Source organism: Argiope bruennichi, chromosome X2, assembly GCF_947563725.1.
Source record: "Argiope bruennichi chromosome X2, qqArgBrue1.1, whole genome shotgun sequence".
NCBI lineage: Eukaryota > Metazoa > Arthropoda > Arachnida > Araneae > Araneidae > Argiope > Argiope bruennichi.
Window position 1 is genome coordinate 94,911,012 of NC_079163.1, and position 18,917 is coordinate 94,929,928.

Genomic DNA, 18,917 nt, shown 5'->3' on the forward strand with positions numbered 1-18,917 from the left:
TAAAGAAATGGAATTGCTTCTGTAAATATCGGATGAAAAACTTCCTCTTGATAATACGTTGAGTTGATATCCACTTTTCTCCACAATTTTAAATTATGGAATAGAAATATTTCTCTTTGAAAACTGCCAAGTCCTATCTTTCAATCCACAACTTGTTTACATGCGACGTTTTGAAAGAAGAATAGGTAGCAAACGATATTTTTCGTCTTCTACTGATTCTTCTTTCGTTTCTACTTATTTTTTTTTTTTATTCTTTTATATGCTACCTTTTGAAAGAAAAATAAATTGAAAAGTAGCAGACGATATTTCTCATTTCGAATAAAAGCTGTTGCCGGAAATCTTTATTTCAAAATATATGCTTTTTAAAATTGCGTATCGAAATAGTTCTGTATCGAATGTGCAAATCCTTCTGTTTACGTGAAATTTCAAATATGCAGACTGTTGCTTTCAACCATTGCTGTTTTGAGCTCTTATGATTTTGGAGAGACGGAGAGATTTCATCCAATATTTTTGCAGAAATCTGCGAAATTTGATATAAAGACAACATATCCTATTTTATCCGTCTGGTTTGTTGTATTTTTCAGTTATATCATTGACAGATACAATTCCAAAATTAATTTCTCGGACTCATTGAGGTCTAAAATATGAAGATTGATTGAAATCTCATTTTTCGCCTGCTAAAATACTTTTTCTTAAAAAATTTCTTACACTTGCAAGTAAAAAACATTCTACACTCTTAAATTCCAAGGGCAGAGAGCAGCGGTTAAGAACAAAATAATCAATTTCGGAACGCTTATTATCAGTTTCAAAAAGATATTATTAATTTTGAGAAGATATTATTATCAATTTTTGAAAGATATTTTCTCTGAATGAAAACACTATACCGTTCTTTGAACTCAAACGATGAAAGAAATACTCTTAATAATTAAAATGTGTGAATTTAAAAAAAGGAGATAAAACTTGTTTTCGAAATACGTATTTTTCTCGCCTAATTCAAACAACGTGAAAATTTTTTATTGCACATTAACCGAGAAAGAGTTTTAATAAAAAATAAAAAAAACTAGTGCAATTTTAGTTGTTTATTTATCTTCAAAATAATGAGACAATCCTTTTTAGAAAATTCATTTTAAAGTAGTAAAAAAAAGTAGCTACAAGTAATTAAGATTTCTTGAAATAACAGGTAAGTTGTTCAAATTAAGTTTTAATTATAAATCTCTTTTATCTCTTTAACCTTCTAATTCAAAGCTTCTTGCAATTCTATCCATGAAACGAAAGTTATGGAATATCAGTAATTAATGGTTTTTGTTTGTTCTCATGATACAACAAGCTTTCGTGAAAATTCTTCTTCTTAGACCTAATGATAGATCATGGCCCACTTTTTTCTTAACCATGATGAACTATATAATAAACCTGATACTTACATATGGCAAGATTGTAAGTTTTTTCAAATGTTATCTGAAAGAAGACAGTTGCTTTGATTGGACCTCGCTAATTAATGCAACTGCTTATGATCCAATATGAACAACTTTTGAACAACAATAACATAAAATAAATTAACCTTATATCTATAGTTATATATAAAGCTCAATGTGTGTGTGTGTGTTGGCGCTCTACAGAAAAGACCATTTGATCTACAGCTACCAAATTTGGTACGTGTATACCTTGGAGGTCGGGAATGTGCACCTGGGGTCCCTTTTTTTGAAATTTTAATTAGAATTTTAATTATTAATTAAAAACTAACTTTCCCGCCAAAAAAATCTTTTCATTTTCCCCAGCGCCAAATGAGTAAGGTTTCAGGGTTTTTTTTCCAACAGCAATGAGGCTAGGGCTAACATTTTTCAGCCGATTATTTCAAACGATTCTGTTTATTTTCTTAATGTTTTATGCATTTAAAATTAAACATTGTTAATTAATCGATATTTTAGATTCATTCTGAGGTACTTTTGAATTAAAATAAAACAGATTAAAGGAAATTAAAAATTTCTAATCTACATAGCGTTACCCCAACTGGCGTAGAAAAATTCACGCATTTGCGTTACCGTAACTGGCGTTGAAAATTCATGCATGCGTATTGTATTCTGATTGCTTACATTTCAAAGGAAGCGGACTCGATTTAAATTATTTTTAGGTTAGTTGTATGCTTTTGTAATTAAATTGTATTTATGTTAGTTTAAGTTCATCGTTTTTTAAGTAATTTTTTTAACCTGTTTTCGACCGATTATTTTAAACGATTCTGTTTATTTTCTTAGTGTTTGAAGTATTTAAAATTAAACATTGTTAATTAATATACCTGCTCAGGATGAATCTGAAAAAAATTTGTTGACAAATTCTTGAGATATTACATAAATTAAGAAAGATATTCTTTAGTGCCCATAAGGTTTAAATGCCCAGTGACTCTGTTTTCAGTAATCATATTACAAAAAAAAAAAAAAAAAAAATGCTTTGTTTCAGTAAAAAAATTATTATATTAATTGCAGATTAATCATTTCCACTTTAATTTAAAGCATAAATTCTACGGGAGATAACAGAAAATTGTAGAGATACAGACATTACGTTATGACTGAAAGCCTTTATAATATTCTGAGTGAATTGAAATTTGAAGTTTTAAAATATTTTAATGAAGAAGCTATTAAAGTAGAAATTACATAAAATAGTTAATTATTAAAATTTTAATGAGCATTAAGACTGGCGAACCGGCTGGTCGCCAAAGGCGGCAAGTTTTTAATAAAACTGTTTTGTAAATTGTAGCAAAAAAAAAAAAAAATGTCTACTATGAATATATATTTAATAAAAAAATTGCAACTAACTTTAAAATTATTAATCTTTTGTTTAAATGTTTAACTGGCGATATCTAATTTCAAAAAACGTTTTCGCTAAATACAGTCATGGGAGAATTATCTCCAAAACCTTTTTTCATACTTTCTACTAAATGTCTTATTCCACTCCTCCGTATAAAAACTGTAAGCCTTGATCAAGACTGTAAACACCATAAGTTCTCAGATTAAATTCTACCTTGTAGCACTGTTATCTTTTTACTGGATAGCACTGAAGTAATTGCAAACATGCTCTAACTAAGTGTTTATGATAATAAAAAAATAACATTGGTGATTTCAGACCAATTTTGAACAGAATCCAGGAAAGAGGAGTCTCGTTCTACGCACGTAAAGGCGATAATTTAAAAAGCCATCAGCAGATAGATGGAATAAATTTGAAAACATTAATATATATATATATATATATATATATATATATATATATATATATATATATATATATATATATATATATATATATATATATATATATATATCTGACTCGCTATGTGACAGTCTGCATATTTGTATATAGATGAGCACAACAACTTTAAAACCCAGCGATCTATCTATCTGTTTTCTCTCTCTCTCTCTCTCTCTCTCTGTGTGATGATACTTCTTAATCTTCCAAATTTTTATCTTAATTTAGCCCATTATGACTTTATTCTAAAATGCTCTCTTATTTCCTGATCCAACTCCATTTTTTTTTTTAATTTAGTTATTTCTAACATGCGCGTAACAAAATTGCTGACTCTGTTGATCCCACGGCATGAAAGTAGGGATAAAAATCTTTAACACCCGCCCATCTTTTTATAAAGATACCTCAGATTCTTTTGCCAAAATCGACACGTGGCAAAGATGTCCCTTTCAGAATCTCATAGTAAAATCACTGAAGGGACACATTTCGGTATCTTTTGCTCTTACGTTGCGATGTAGACGGACGCATCTCTTATCGCTTTTTCTCTCTACATAATATGCCTGCCGTATAAAATAAATTAAAGTCTAATCCAAAGGTTTCTTCTTTTCGGTCAGGCAGCAGCAAAATTATGTTTACACACACACATACATACATACATACATACATATATATATATATATATATATATATATATATATATATATATATATATATATATATATATATATAATTCGTTATATGTATCTATTGAAAATTATATAAAATTATCAAATTTTTGATGAAATGGTCAAAGGCAAGAGATACAAAATGAATATTCGGTTGCTACGAAACTAAACACAAAACGCGCTGTAGGGTGTAACTATATGAGTAAATCGAGGTGAGAACAATCCCTTTTATTTAATTATCTATTTCTATTGACACCCGAAAGAGGAAAAAAAAACAAACAATTTTTCTCTTGAATAAACCGATTGCCACTAACGAATTCAGTTTCGTTGTATTTCCTAACTTTTCTTTCCTCATTCTAATGCTTGTTAAATTCCATTGTCTACAGGTACAATGGTCTCTTCCATCAAGTCATTGACATTTATTTTGCAGCCATTTATAAAAAGCACCAAATGTCAACTTGGTAATTTAAATATTTAAAGAGCTTTAAATTCTATAAATGAAAATAAGGAAGTTAATATTTTATCTTTCATTTATCATTAACCAACAGTTTCATTTATTTTACGCCTTATATAGGTATATGCCAGACAGTGGAATAAAAATATGTGATTTTAATGTTTGAAAAAAGTCAGATTTTCATTCATTAAGAAAAGTATTTATTAAAAAGTTTTAAAACGAAATTTGAAATTTAGGCGAATCTGATTTTTCGGCGTTGCCGTTATTATTTTCTAATTATTTGCGTATTTTCACTTTAGAAGAAAAGTTTTATTCGCTTGAAATGAAATTTTTGCAATACCTCTATGGCAGAAATTATCTTCACGCTTCTAAATAGAGTGTTTTAGTAAAACTCGAAATAAAAGTTTAAAGCTCAAAAAAAAAGGGGGGGGGGACATAATATGCGTTTAAAAAAAAATCACTATATTTAAAATGTCCAAACAATTCCTTTCCACTTTCAGTAAACAGTTTTATCCAGCACGAGGAAGAAAAATTTCATCAACAACAATCCGACTCGTGCATTCTATTTCGAGACGTTATCCCAAACACGTGTCAACAAGTTATACTTCCAGAAGGAATGGCTTCATCGATATCAGTCCAAATAAAGTAACGTTAGCAATCAAATTCCATAAATAATCGTAATGGAAATAATATTTGTACAGAAAATATTATTACGATATAGTTGCAGTTTTACATGATTAGATTTTCCCGATAGTAGCAGGCGTGAATTTCACAACTGCTAGATTATTCAATTAAGTGTATTAACTTTAATTAAAAACGATATTCCAATGAATTCTTACACCTGGCGCCATCTATTAGGTTCTTTTAGAATCAAATTTACCTTCAATAGTGTAATAGTTATTACGATTCTGAGTTATTTATAGGTAAAATACATAAGAATAATATTTAAAAAAATGCTCGTTGTAACAGTTTAATGGATTTAAAGAAGTTAACAAAATATATTTTAGAAAATTTCTGCAGTAAAGAACAAAAATTGTCATCAATGCTTGAAAAGAATTTTTTTCTGTTTCAAAATACGTTGTTTTTTTTCTTTTAAAAAAATATTGTTTGATAAAATTTTCTCCTTCAATGCATCATGAATATAATTTTTAGAAAATATAACTAATAATAATTGCTTTAAGATTATGACATCCTGAATTAAAAATACTCAGGTGTTGTGATATACAAAAATAAAGCTTTTTGTTTTTGCGAAAGTTGGCAAAATTATTTTAAGAGATCCACAAATAGTAGAATAGGAGGGGAGGGGGGGGGGGAGTATCAAGCGCATATAGACTGTTATTATACCAATAGCAAAAATATAAAATAATGAAGTAGAGTAACTTATTTATTGTGCCCCATGATAAGATATAGAACATGGTATAAATTTAATTATATTAGCACCATTAACTCAGCTCCAGCTCCAGGAACACAGAATAGTGTAATAACGTCCGTCTGAAAAAAAAAAAATGGAGGTTACAGAGAATTTCATTGTATCTTTAATTAACATTACAGAAGACATTATTTAACGTAAAGGATATTCATTATAATTTGGAATTTTATTTAAAATTATATCAAAATCTTTATTAATAATTACTGATTATTCTGCATTCAGTTTACATTACTGAAATTGCGTTTCAAACCTCGGTTTATTTATTTGTATGATTTTATATGGCATTCTGCCATTATAATTTTATTATTATTACTATTTTTTACGAGTTACATTTTTATTGAATTTCAACTTTTATCAGTAGTATATGCATTGAAACTTGCCTGATATGAAACTGACGGAAAGATAGTAAAAATTCGATTCAGAAAAATACACGAATTCGAATTAAATATTTTTTTTTAAATATTAAATTGTTTAAGGATTTATTTTTATTATATAGCAGTTTTAATATATATTGCATATTAATAAATAAATAATGATTTATTTCAATAATTAAAATATTAATAGTAATTACAAAATTTTAATAATTTAAAAATAATAATTTAAATCAACAGTGCTCATTCTTTTGAATATAACAGTTTTAAGATAGTTTTTAAAATTAATGGTAGATTTAGCTTCTATCGTCTTCAAAGTTTTTTAAAATGTGAGAATTTTTTTTATCGTTTTCGAGTGAAAACCTTATTTGATATATTTTAATATCATTTTTCCCATTTCTGTCATTAGTTTTAACCCCTGGTAATTATTCCAAATCGAGCAAAACTAATGAGATTTATTCATTCTGTGGACCTCCAAAAGTCGGAAAAATATCTTAACTGCTTTTCCAGATTCGGTCTGGATTTGGAGAATACTTTTACTCAAAAAGAAAAAAAAAAAAAAAAAAAAAAAAAATGAAGTTGGTAACACATTGGTTGTGTGCGAGGGAATTCAGGAAAAGTTCCAGATTTTCCGAAAATTGGTCGATGGATATTTAAATTCCCGGATCAATCATGTCTAATGAGGACCCAGGCTTGAACTTTTCTGTACCTAATCCCTAGATATAATGAACTCATATTTGGATGTGTAAAATAAACAATCTTATTTGTAATCTGCAGTTTATTAGTTAGTTTAGATGTGTAAAATAAACAATCTCATTTGCAATCTGCAGTTTATTAGTTAGTTTGGATGTGTAAAATAAACAATCTCATTTGTAATTCTTTAGGAAGTTTGTTAGATGTAAATTCCCGGATCAATCATGTCTAATGAGGACTCAGGCTTGAACTTTTCTGTACCCTAATCCCTAGATATAATGAACTCGCACTTGGATGTGTAAAATAAACAATCTCATTTGTAATTCTTTAGGAAGTTTGTTAGATGTAAATTCCCGGATCAATCATGTCTAATGAGGACTCAGGCTTGAACTTTTTTGTACCCTAATCCTTAGATATAATGAACTCGCACTTGGATGTGTAAAATAAACAATCTCATTTTTAATTCTATAGGAAGTTTGTTAGATGTAAATTCCCGGATCAATCATGTCTAATGAGGACTCAGGCTTGAACTTTTCTGTACCCTAATCCCTAGATATAATGAACTCGCACTTGGATGTGTAAAATAAACAATCTCATTTGTAATTCTTTAGGAAGTTTGTTAGATGTAAATTCCCGGATCAATCATGTCTAATGAGGACTCAGGCTTGAACTTTTTTGTACCCTAATCCTTAGATATAATGAACTCGCACTTGGATGTGTAAAATAAACAATCTCATTTTTAATTCTATAGGAAGTTTGTTAGATGTAAATTCCCGGATCAATCATGTCTAATGAGGACTCAGGCTTGAACTTTTCTGTACCCTAATCCCTAGATATAATGAACTCGCACTTGGATGTGTAAAATAAACAATCTCATTTGTAATTCTTTAGGAAGTTTGTTAGATGTAAATTCCCGGATCAATCATGTCTAATGAGGACTCAGGCTTGAACTTTTCTGTACCCTAATCCCTAGATATAATGAACTCGCACTTGGATCTGTAAATAATACTCCTGAACAGAGAGAATAAATGAATTACTCCAGATTTTTTTTGCTGAATTTACTCAGTATTTAGCTACCAGGAGAATGCTACAATAGATAACAAATTTGGTTTAATATGAAAATTTTTAATAAAATTTATCAAACAATTGCAATGAATTGGGTTGGTTTTGGTATTTTCCACTAATTATTGCTTTTCTTGATTAACCAATTTCCGTAGAAACGTAAATAAATGAAATAGTTTCATTGGAGCTATTAGTGAAAAAAAGTTCCGAGAAATGTTTCGATTCTGTTACGTTATTAAATGGTTAAAGAGAGCAATTTCCTATTTTCTTCGTCATTTATTTTCACAATATGCGAGCTCTGTATTTATTTTCGTCATTTAGTGAAAAAATATCGAGTACGCCTGTCGATATCTTCCCTTTGGCCAATAGGAATTAAAATTTTATATCGATTAACATTCTTGTGTTAAGAGCAACAAATTAAATTCCATTTATTTAACTCGTTTCATTTTCGAATTACCAAAATTCCAATAAAAGGGAATTAACTCATGGCAGACGGTAAATCCTTAGGCTAATTTTTAACAAAAATTCGATACATATCTTCACTTTTACTGATTAAAACATGCGTTAAACTTCGTCCATCTGACTTGTTGCGTTTTCCGGTCACCATGCTCACTATCTTGCTGATGGACAAATAGATAATTTCACCATTGATAAATTTCTTCCCGTATTTGGATTTTTAAAATTTATTTTTATTTTTTATTGTTTTTATTTTGGAGAAAAGTATGTGCATCCGATTTCAGCTTTCTATCTCCCATAACGTATGATCTATCGTGTTCCGAAACAAACAGACACAATTCCAGGAATAACATGAAATTTGCTGTATTTTTAATTTATCGTGGTTAAAAATAAGGTGGTGACTGACGGGTGAAAGTTCAACACTTTGATAAATTTGCTTCAAAATTAACACAAAGATATAAATTTGGTGATAAAATCCTTTACTAAATTTCACCCAACTAACTTATAACGTGTTTGAGATATCGCGTTCATCTGCACGCGGACGCGCGAACAGTCAGACAGTTTCCGTTCAGAATTATTCTCTTGGGAAAATGTGCTCTTTGAGTTTGGAATAGTGAATGAATAAAACGCAAATTATTGTTTTTAATTTACTGTGAAAAGTATTTTTGATACTCTGGCATGTATAAAACGATACTTGACCGGAAGGGGGGATGCTGTGACTCCCTGTTGAATCATACGGAAAATTTTCGTCTAGAAGAAATGTGATTGTTCTCTTTATAAGCTACTTCAATTTATTTCACCAGAGATATTACGAGATTTACTTTGAATAGATGGATAGCTAACAAACAGCATTGTCGATTATTCATTTGAACAAATGGATAGAAAGCATTGTCGATGATTCATTTGAACAAATGGATAGAAAGCACTGTCGATGATTCATTTGAATAGATGGATAGAAAGCATTGTCAATGATTCATTTGAACAGATGGATAGAAAGCGTTGTCGATGATTCATTTGAGCAAATGGATAGAAAGCACTGTCGATGATTCATTTGAACAGAGGGATAGAAAGCGTTGTCGATGATTCATTTGAACAGATGGATAGAAAGCACTGTCGATGATTCATTTGAACAGAGGGATAGAAAGCGTTGTCGATGATTCATTTGAACAGATGGATAGAAAGCACTGTCGATGATTCATTTGAACAGATGGATAGAAAGCACTGTCGATGATTCATTTGAACAGATGGATAGAAAGCACTGTCGATGATTCATTTGAACAGATGGATAGAAAGCGTTGTCCATGATTCATTTGAACAGATGGATAGAAAGCGTTGTCGATGACTCATTTGAACAGATGGATAGAAAGCGTTGTCGATGATTCATTTGAACAAATGGATAGAAAGCACTGTCGATGATTCATTTGAATAGATGGATAGAAAGCACTGTCTATGATTCATTTGAACAGATGGATAGAAAGCATTGTCGATTATTCATTTGAACAAATGGATAGAAAGCATTGTCGATGATTCATTTGAATAGATGGATAGAAAGCATTGTCAATGATTCATTTGAACAGATGGATAGAAAGCGTTGTCGATGATTCATTTGAACAGATGGATAGAAAGCATTGTCGATGATTCATTTGAACAGATGGATAGAAAGCACTGTCGATGATTCATTTGAATAGATGGATAGAAAGCATTGTCGATGATTCATTTGAATAGATGGATAGAAAGCATTGTCAAGATTCAACCAGGTCGAGCCGCAATCACCAATATTTTTGAAGACAGAAAATATTGCTGCTTTTGGTCAATTGCACTGCAACAAATCTCAAGATTTAAAAATCAAACTGCTGAATATGAGTCGTGTTTTTGCAAGATGCATCGGAACCGAAAATGTTGTTACAATTGCAACAGTATTTTCTCAAGTTTCCGATGCATTTTTTGAAATGATTTATATAAAATTTGTATGAACTGTACTAATATCCCCATGTGCATTCAAAAGAACATTGTGAAATGTTAAAAACTATATGCACACTGCCATGGTTCAGAACAGGTTGTAAAGGCTTATACTCTTAGCAGTAGTTCAAGAATATCAGATTTGTATCATAAAGACGAAGATTTCGATAAATTGTACCCAAAAAGCAGAATTACAATAATGTCATTAAAATCAATTATCTGGTTTATAGTATTTCTTAATAAAACATAATCTGCCAATTTGTGAATTTGTGGTCTGATCTGTTTGTGGTCTATGTTTTTTTTTTTTTTTTTTTTTTTTTTGTAATATCATATTTATTTATTATCATTCAAGATTAGAATATTTCATAATTTAAAAGTTTTTTTTAATGATTTTTCTTCACTATACTACAAAGTGCAAAACACTCACGTGCGAGGCTCTGAAAATAAAAAGTTGAGTACTCTTCCTTTTCCAAAATCCCTAATTTTTATGGGGGGAGGGAGAAGTGATTCTTTTATTGAAGAGTGTGACAAAGTTCCGAGGAAACCGCTCATTTTGATTTTCGAACTGGAGATTTTGACAAATCTCCATATTTTAAACCTTCCTTTGTTCGAAAAACACATGTTCAGCATCACGTCTTTTGTTTGTCAGTGAACTCGATACCTAAAAACGCTTTGAGATTGAAGGATGGTAAACTGACTTCAGACCAAATTTGTAGATTTCTGTCAGATTATGAATGAATTTATTGATTTCTGTCAGATTTTGAATCTGTCAGTTTTTCTATTCGAGTATTAGCGAACTCAATAACTACGAAACGTAAAGAGCTAGAAATATAAAATTTGCTGCAGAGGTTTAGCCTCTAAAATGCAGGCTCTTATCAAATTTTGAATCAAATTTGCCAAAGGGTTGACAGCTTTTCGCACTATACTTTCACACACAAGTAAACGCAATAACTCATTAACGTGATGACTTAAATCAATGAAATTTGGTATGAGATCTTGTGGCTACCACTGTAGTTTGGTGTCAGATTTTGGCTTCAAATGGTCGGAAAAAAGCATTCAAAATATGGATTCGTACGATATATTTAATAAGAACGGCAGATTCATGCCAAAGATCTACGTATGTTTCGTAACTATTGTTCACCATTGCAATTCAAAGTATTCGTGGTTTTATGCAAAGTTCACAATTTTACTTGGGGTAATGGAATAAAATTTTTCTTTATTGGAGACTATTTAAGGGGGGCCGTTTCCATTGGTTGTAATGTGAAATGTATTATTGGATACCTGGGAATGGGGCCAAAATTGCACTATCTGTTTGTAAATATTTAAATTAAATACTTTTCTGACTTTTGAATGCATCGCATATGCCCTAATATTCTTAAATGTAAATCTTTTACACTGAAAATAGCAAGGAAGATATTAAAATGCCTGTTTAAAAAGAGTTGCTGAGATATATAAATAACAATGTTTTTGTAATTGAATTCTCAGATATAATTTGACCGTCGGATCTTATTTCTGTGATTTGTTCGAGCTTGAATTAAATTTAAAATAGTTCTAATAAAGGAAACATAATTAAGTAATTTGAAGCTAACTTATCAGTAGTTGGGATAAATAGATCCTTTGTGTAATGTGTAATATGTAAACTAGAATAATAATCTTCTCAGAAAAATATTCTATACAGATTTTGTCAATATATATATATATACCGCGTTCAAGCAAACGGCTATTCAGTTAGAAGATAAATAAAGATGTGGCGAAAATTTGAAAAGGTCATCATCATACCCCTCCTCTCGTACAACAGGTCGTGCCCCTCTAACGCTCAAACAAATGATGCTCTGTCGGATGGACTGACCACGGACTGACGTCATCTCTGATTTTAACTTCTGCTGAAATTTAGAGTCATATTTCATACTCTTTCAGGCATTTAATTTATTTATTTATTTTTATTTTATTATTATTTTTTTGTTCTTATTAACTTCATAATTACTTTTTTGTGTAAAAGAAATAATTTCACTAGGTTTTTTTTCTTTCTTTTTTGTCCGACAAATCTTGAATGAAAAGGTTCTGTTCTTTTATCTTCTTGAAATGAAGTTATACCATTTTACGACCTTAGAACAAAACGTTTTAGCACAGTTTAAAAACTATTTTCTTATCTCTAGTGCAGAGAAAATGTTTTTTACATGCCGTTTAGTACATCAGCAATGTGTTTCCTTAACGTAACTAGTTTATTTCTTCCTGTGTGAAGATGTTTAAGAATACAAACTAAAACCAACAGTTTGGCAACGTAAAAATCTTTTTTTCCTTAAAAGTTTACCATAAAAGAATTCAGTACATGATCATGAAGTAGAAAAAGTTAAAAAGTGGTTATTCTTCATTCAGTTTGTTTTACTAAAATATTATTTGAAATCCCGATTTACTTATTTGTATAAATTTGATGTAGCATTCTGCCATTATGCTTTTTTTTTATCGTATGTTATAAAATCATGAGTAAAATTTAAATGCTGATTCGTTTATATAAAACTATCTCGCTAATGATTAAATTCCATATAAGAGAAAAAAAAGAACTTTATTAAAAATTTAAAAGGACTTTGCGATTTTATTTCAGCAGGGGTTGCTGTGGCCTAGTGGATAAATCTCAATCTCGGGGCCAGAGGGCACCAGATTTACAACCCGATTCCCCTAAAGATCTGTCGTGTATTCGAGTCTGATATGTATTAAATATTACGGCATGGTCAAAAGTCCTTCCGTTGGTGTCACTCGAAGATTTAAAGAGGAGGGTACTAGCTCTGCTGTCGTCCTCGTCATTTGATCGGAATTCAAAGCAACACGTTCCGTTCCAAAAATAGCTCTAGTGTAGCTTTAAAACGGGAAATTAATGTAACTAAACTAATCCAAGCAAGTTTTTACCTATTGATGTAAACTGAACCACCTGACATTTTAAACAGTAATTTATGTTGTGAAATTTGGCTTATTCGAAACTGATTGGTTGACAAAAAAAAATTGATTTGTGCAAACTTTTGAATAAACTAGCGTTAGTGGTCTCCCTAAAACTTTCTCACATACTCTCTAATAAAGTTGTTATCCCCCACCCCTCGTAAAAAATTGTTTACTTTGGGTCAGGCAGAAAACTGCCTGCACGGAATTGGCGCACCATTGTTAAAAAATATTCTTTAGCTAGCATATTTACTGAAAATATCATGTGGTCCTTGGCGAGGGTTTTGGCGATTAATTCCTAACATGCGGATAATAATATCCGAGAAACGAGTTTGTGTTTTAGGAGCATTTTCAGCAACCGATTAAAACCAAAATTTGACACAGAATTTCATTTGTAGTTACAAAAATCATATACCAAATTTCATTTTGTGGTTATCGCGATTACTTGCTTTTAAAAGTACCGACCGACAGACGGTCAACCCCTTGTTGCATTAGGCTTAAAATTTGACAGATCTCTACACAATAGATGATAAATCTGTGTACCTAATTTTAGTCTTCTCGCGTTTTGTTTACTAATCTTCGAACACCCGGACAGATAGAATTCATCTGTTTAGATTTTGCTCAAAATTTCATATAAATGTGCAAATTGGGTTTGTTGTTGTTGTTGTTACTTAAGGCACTTTACAAGCCCGCTGAAGGACCTGTCAGCGATTTAAGCCGAGTGGGCGTCTCTTGATTTTTCAGTAGCGCCAACTAGGACCAAAAGTACGACTTAGCTACTTCATGCGTCACATTCGCTTGCGCAACCCCTTTTTATATAGGAGCACATTCACACTCCTCACAGATACAACGCAGAATAACAACCATGCCCGAACCGGGATTCGAACGCGGAACGCCCAAGTCACTGGGAAGATGCGCTACCCCTATGCCAGGACTCCGGAGCAAATTTTGTTTAAAGACCGTATTCCGAATTTTATCTATCTAGTTCTAAGTGTTTTCCTTTGTTACCTTTATTACATACTGACAGACAGATAAACATAATATCAAAAATGTGTACGCATACGAGAAAGTAATAAAAGCTATGTTTAAAAATGAGTGCAGCAAGGAAAATCAGACGGAGTGGTTTCTTCGGAACTTTGTCATATATTCTTCAATAAAAGAGTTACCACTCCTATCTCCCCCATAAAACCTGGAGACTTTGGAAAAGCCAAAAATGCTCAAGTTTTTATTTTCAGAGTCGCGTGAGAGTTTTGTATTGCATCAAAATTTTAGGTAATAAAATTAATCAATTTGGCCTTTAAGTATTAGCCTTTCTTTCCAGGGAATCGCGATAGAAACCAAAACTTGATGCATGACTGCAATTGTAGTTATAAATCACACACCAAATTTCATTGACTTAAATCATCTCATTTTTGAGTTATCACTTTTACATTCATGCGAATATACAGATCAAAAAATGATCAACGTTTGTGAGAATTTGTTTAAAATTTGACACCAAGCTATATTTCAGATGAGGAAACTGTGTATTTTATTTACCAAATTGTTTGTATATTATAGTTACTGTGTTCACTTACATTCGGACAGACAAACAGACAGATTACCTCTGAATGGATTTTGTTCAAAATTTGATAGAAATCGATAAATTTGGTGAAAAATTTACATAAGGAATTTTATCCGTCTAGGTCAAAGCGTTTTTGAGTTAGCGTGTCCACAAAACAGATAGACAGAAAGACATAATTTTAAAAATGTATTTCTCCACTCAGGAAGTTCTGAAACAAGAAAATTCTTCAAAATATGGAGGAGTAATTTTCGATGATTACAGTATCTAAATGGTTACGTTTTTAAGCTATTGTTTTTAAAAACAAGCAAGCCAACAGGCAGTCAATCCTTTCACAGATTCAACTCAAAATCTGATAGCTGCCTACAATTTCAGTAACAAGATCACAGGCCAAATTATTTATCTGCGGTGTTTACAAACATGCGAATGTACCGACTGACAGACTTGAGACCTCGGATCTGTCAAACTTTTGACAGATGTAGCTCAAAATTTTATGTGGATTTATACTTTAAATAGCAAAACAATATACCAGATTTTATTGTTCTAGCCCTTTCCGTTTTCTAGTTATCATGTTCCCTTGTATACAGACAGACAGAGAAACTTCACATAGATGGATTTCTGTCAAGATCTGTCAGAAATCTTCAAATTTTATGCAAATAATATGTACCAAAATTTCATCAGTCTAGCTCAAAGCGATAGACAGGTAGAATTTCAAAAATTCGTTTTTCGAGAGCAAGAAGACCTGAAATGGAAATTTGTCAAAATCTCGAGTTCGATTTTTTTTTTTTTTTTTGATGATGATTACAATATTTATTCTTCGTAAATTTCGTATACGAGAAAACACCAAAGTATAAAAGCATTTAACTGATACCAATTCCGAAAAAAAAAAACATTTTTTACAATTTTCAATTTCTGCCTATCATTTAACCAAAATAAATTCGAATGATATTTTAACATTGTGCTGCTAAGAAATTCTAAAGCCAGAGAAAAACTCACAAAAACAAATATTCGGATTAAAAAGCTACATAGTATCAATTTCCACGGATTATAAGCAAGCTTTATTAGGGCATTGGAGTTCAGCTTTAAAATCATAAAATTTATCGCTAAGCTCTTATCAGACTTTTAATTCTTCTGGAGCCTTAACGTAGTTTTCGAAATCGTAGTCTGGAATCCTTCATTCAGCTTTTTAAAACTCGCCAGAGACTTGACTTTGTGAATTAAAAATAAATTCCTCTTGGCACTAGTATAGGGTCAGAAATTTTGACAAACACTGATATTTTTTATACTTTGTATCTTTTCTTTTCGACATACACTGATGCATATATTGCTATCTAAAAGTTAAGAATAATTGCTAATTATATGAATAATGTAGGAAGTCGGTATGGCGGGAAACACAATATGCGAGTGTAAAAAGGTTATAAAAAACAATACAAAAGGACGATGCTAGTCACTTTTATTATGTAAAGAAACGGTTTGAGAGAAAAATCGTCACAAGAAGAATTCGCTCTTTAATAAAATCCAATGAAATTAAAAGGTGATGCTGCAGTTTAGTTGTTTAGTTGTTGTGACTTATGGTACTTTACAAGCCCACTGACAGTTATCTGTCAGCGATTTAAGCCAGTGAGCGCCTCTTGTTTTTTCAGTAGCGCCAACTAGGGCCAAGAGTGCGACTTAGCTACTTCATGCGTCACTTTCGCATGAATAACTCCTTTTTAAGGGAGGCACATTCTCACACCTCACAGACAGAATACAAAACAAGAAGTACAACCACATCCGAACCGGGACGTCCAGAGAACGGGGAAGATGCGCTACCCCTATGTCAGAACGCCGGATGCAGTTTAGTAGCATATGTGACCACCTCAGACAGCCGCGCATAACTGCTATGACACGGTGGATGTTTTGGACTCAAAAAGAAGTAAACGTCACGAAGAGCTCTTTCCAGTTCTTAAAATTAACCTGGTGGGTGTGAAAGAGCTGCTAGTCATCCCCTGAGCATACCCCAAACACTCACGATGGGATTCAGATCAGATGAGTGAGCAAGCCACTGCATTTGTTGTATATTTTCCGTTTTAAGGAAGTCGTCAATCGGGCTAGCACAGTGACAAGGCACGTTATCATCCATAAATATGAAGTCAGGACCGATAGTACCACGAAACAGATGGACATAAGGCGAAAGAACTTCATCTCTATAGCTTTTAGCAGTTCTAGACCCCGTCTCAGGTATATGGAGGTTTGTTCGGCAGGCTATAATTAGGCCTTCCTACACCATGACGAAGCTTACCCTCCTATTGTACCTACCCATCTTCAAGGAAAACGATATTTTTCTCATGAAAACGAATTCCATGTCTTCTCCATATCGTTAGCCGATGAAAATCAGTGTTCAAACTAAAACGAGATTCGTCTTCAACATCATATTAGCTCATTGTTCCAAATTCCACTACTGAAGTTCCAAACTTCAGTTTAAACATGCTCGTTTAAACTTAAGTCTCATTTAAACAGTCTGTCCGAAAATTCGCTACTTCTCTGACAGGCGACAGATCGGTTTTGGCAGAAAAAATATTTTCCAAATATAAGAATTTTTTAAAATAATTATTGTGTTTACTAATGGCATTTGTTAATAGCTAAGTAATCCATAAGTCAAAGACTCATGATAAGGGAGAAGTGTGGCATTTTCTGTTGAGTAAAACGACCCGCAACATATATAATGTTCCCAGGAAATCTAAATCAGCTTCTTTATAAAAGACATTCCTCTAAGCAAAGGATATATCCCTTTAAGAGAAACCAAGAAAACTTCTAGCAGCCCGACCATTACTAAACCATGTATCGGTCAACCTACGCATATCTCCTTTGTATGGGTGAATGAATTCTCATGTTCCCCGACTTACCCAAACAGGGTGTTAAGCCTGAGGGAGAGACGTCGGGTACCCCAGCACGCCGACATCCCCACCGAGATTTATCGAGCCATTTTAAGAACTTTACCTAGCATTACCCTGACACGGGCAGTGACTAGCATAATAAGGTCTGAGGAAAATACATATCCTTTGAACATGGCAAAGTCTCAACCCACGTGATTAGGGGGGGGGGGATTGGACAGGTCTGAGTATTTTTATTGTGTCTCAATCCACCCAGTATGGAGAGAGCCTGAATATATTGTGGATGACCCATCAAAAGCAGAAGTAATAAAAGCACACAAAAAATTTACAATAAAACTGGTCTCGGCTAGCTATGGAGGATGGTGGTAAACTGGCTACGAATAACCACGATTAATGTACTTAATCATAACCATATTTTAGAATAGGGTTAGTTAGAATTAAATATAGATTATATTATGGTAGAGTTTAAGGTTTTGTAAGCGATGTACCATCTCTATACAGGATTTTTAAGAGAACAAGTTCAAAAGGTGAAAAAAAAAGTAAAAAAAGTAAAATTTTTATTAATATTACCCTAAGAAACTTTAATTTCGCCTCCTTAAGTTTTATCATACCATCTTCCCCCTGGACCAAAATAATGTAATTTCTATATTTAACTTTTTTTAGAGGTTCAGGAGAAAAAAGGAGAGAAAGAACCTCCAATAAAGTTGAAATGTAAATATAAAAACTTTATGTTTTATAAAACCATAATCTCATTAATCAAAATCAATTAATCCCCTCTCCCCTACTTATCAGTAGCATTCAAGCCGAAGGAGTTAACTTTTAATTGAAAATTCTCCGTTCTTTGTTTTTAATAATTTCTTTTAAAGTCCAAGTCAGTTTCAAGTATATAAGCCAAAGATAAAATTCTGAGTTCAAAAAGGCGAAGTTAGGACAATTAAAAAAGAATGGATATAAATAAAATTAGAATTCATTTTGTGGACTTATAATTAGAGAGTTGCGAAAAAACACACACCTAGGAAGATAGCAAAAGAAAATGATAGCAGTTCAAAAATCATTTAATACTGTCTTGGTCCTTAATTTTGAACCAATCATCACGTGATCAGCCATGCAAGCGTGAATCAAAATTACGCAATATATCAAAAAGAGCAAATACCATACCAAAAGAAACTAACAAACAATCACACAAAACCAAATCTTAAAATATTAGAATATAACGTCAATAAAATTACAAACTA

The 18,917-nt window shown here is 31.7% G+C and overlaps 1 protein-coding gene across 3 annotated transcripts in view; it reads right to left on the reverse strand.

Annotated features, from left to right (window-relative positions):
* The window catches only part of LOC129960610 (glutamate receptor-interacting protein 2-like), a 223,371-nt gene that overhangs the window by 99,211 nt on the left and 105,243 nt on the right, over positions 1 to 18,917 (reverse strand). The window contains exon 2 of one of the 3 annotated variants that reach the window (XM_056074139.1): positions 5,791 to 5,841. The exons of the other annotated variants lie outside the window; for them this stretch is intronic. The gene's annotated coding sequence lies outside the window, so the exon portion shown is untranslated. The remainder of the gene's footprint in view (positions 1 to 5,790; positions 5,842 to 18,917) is intronic. 3 annotated transcript variants of the gene reach the window in all.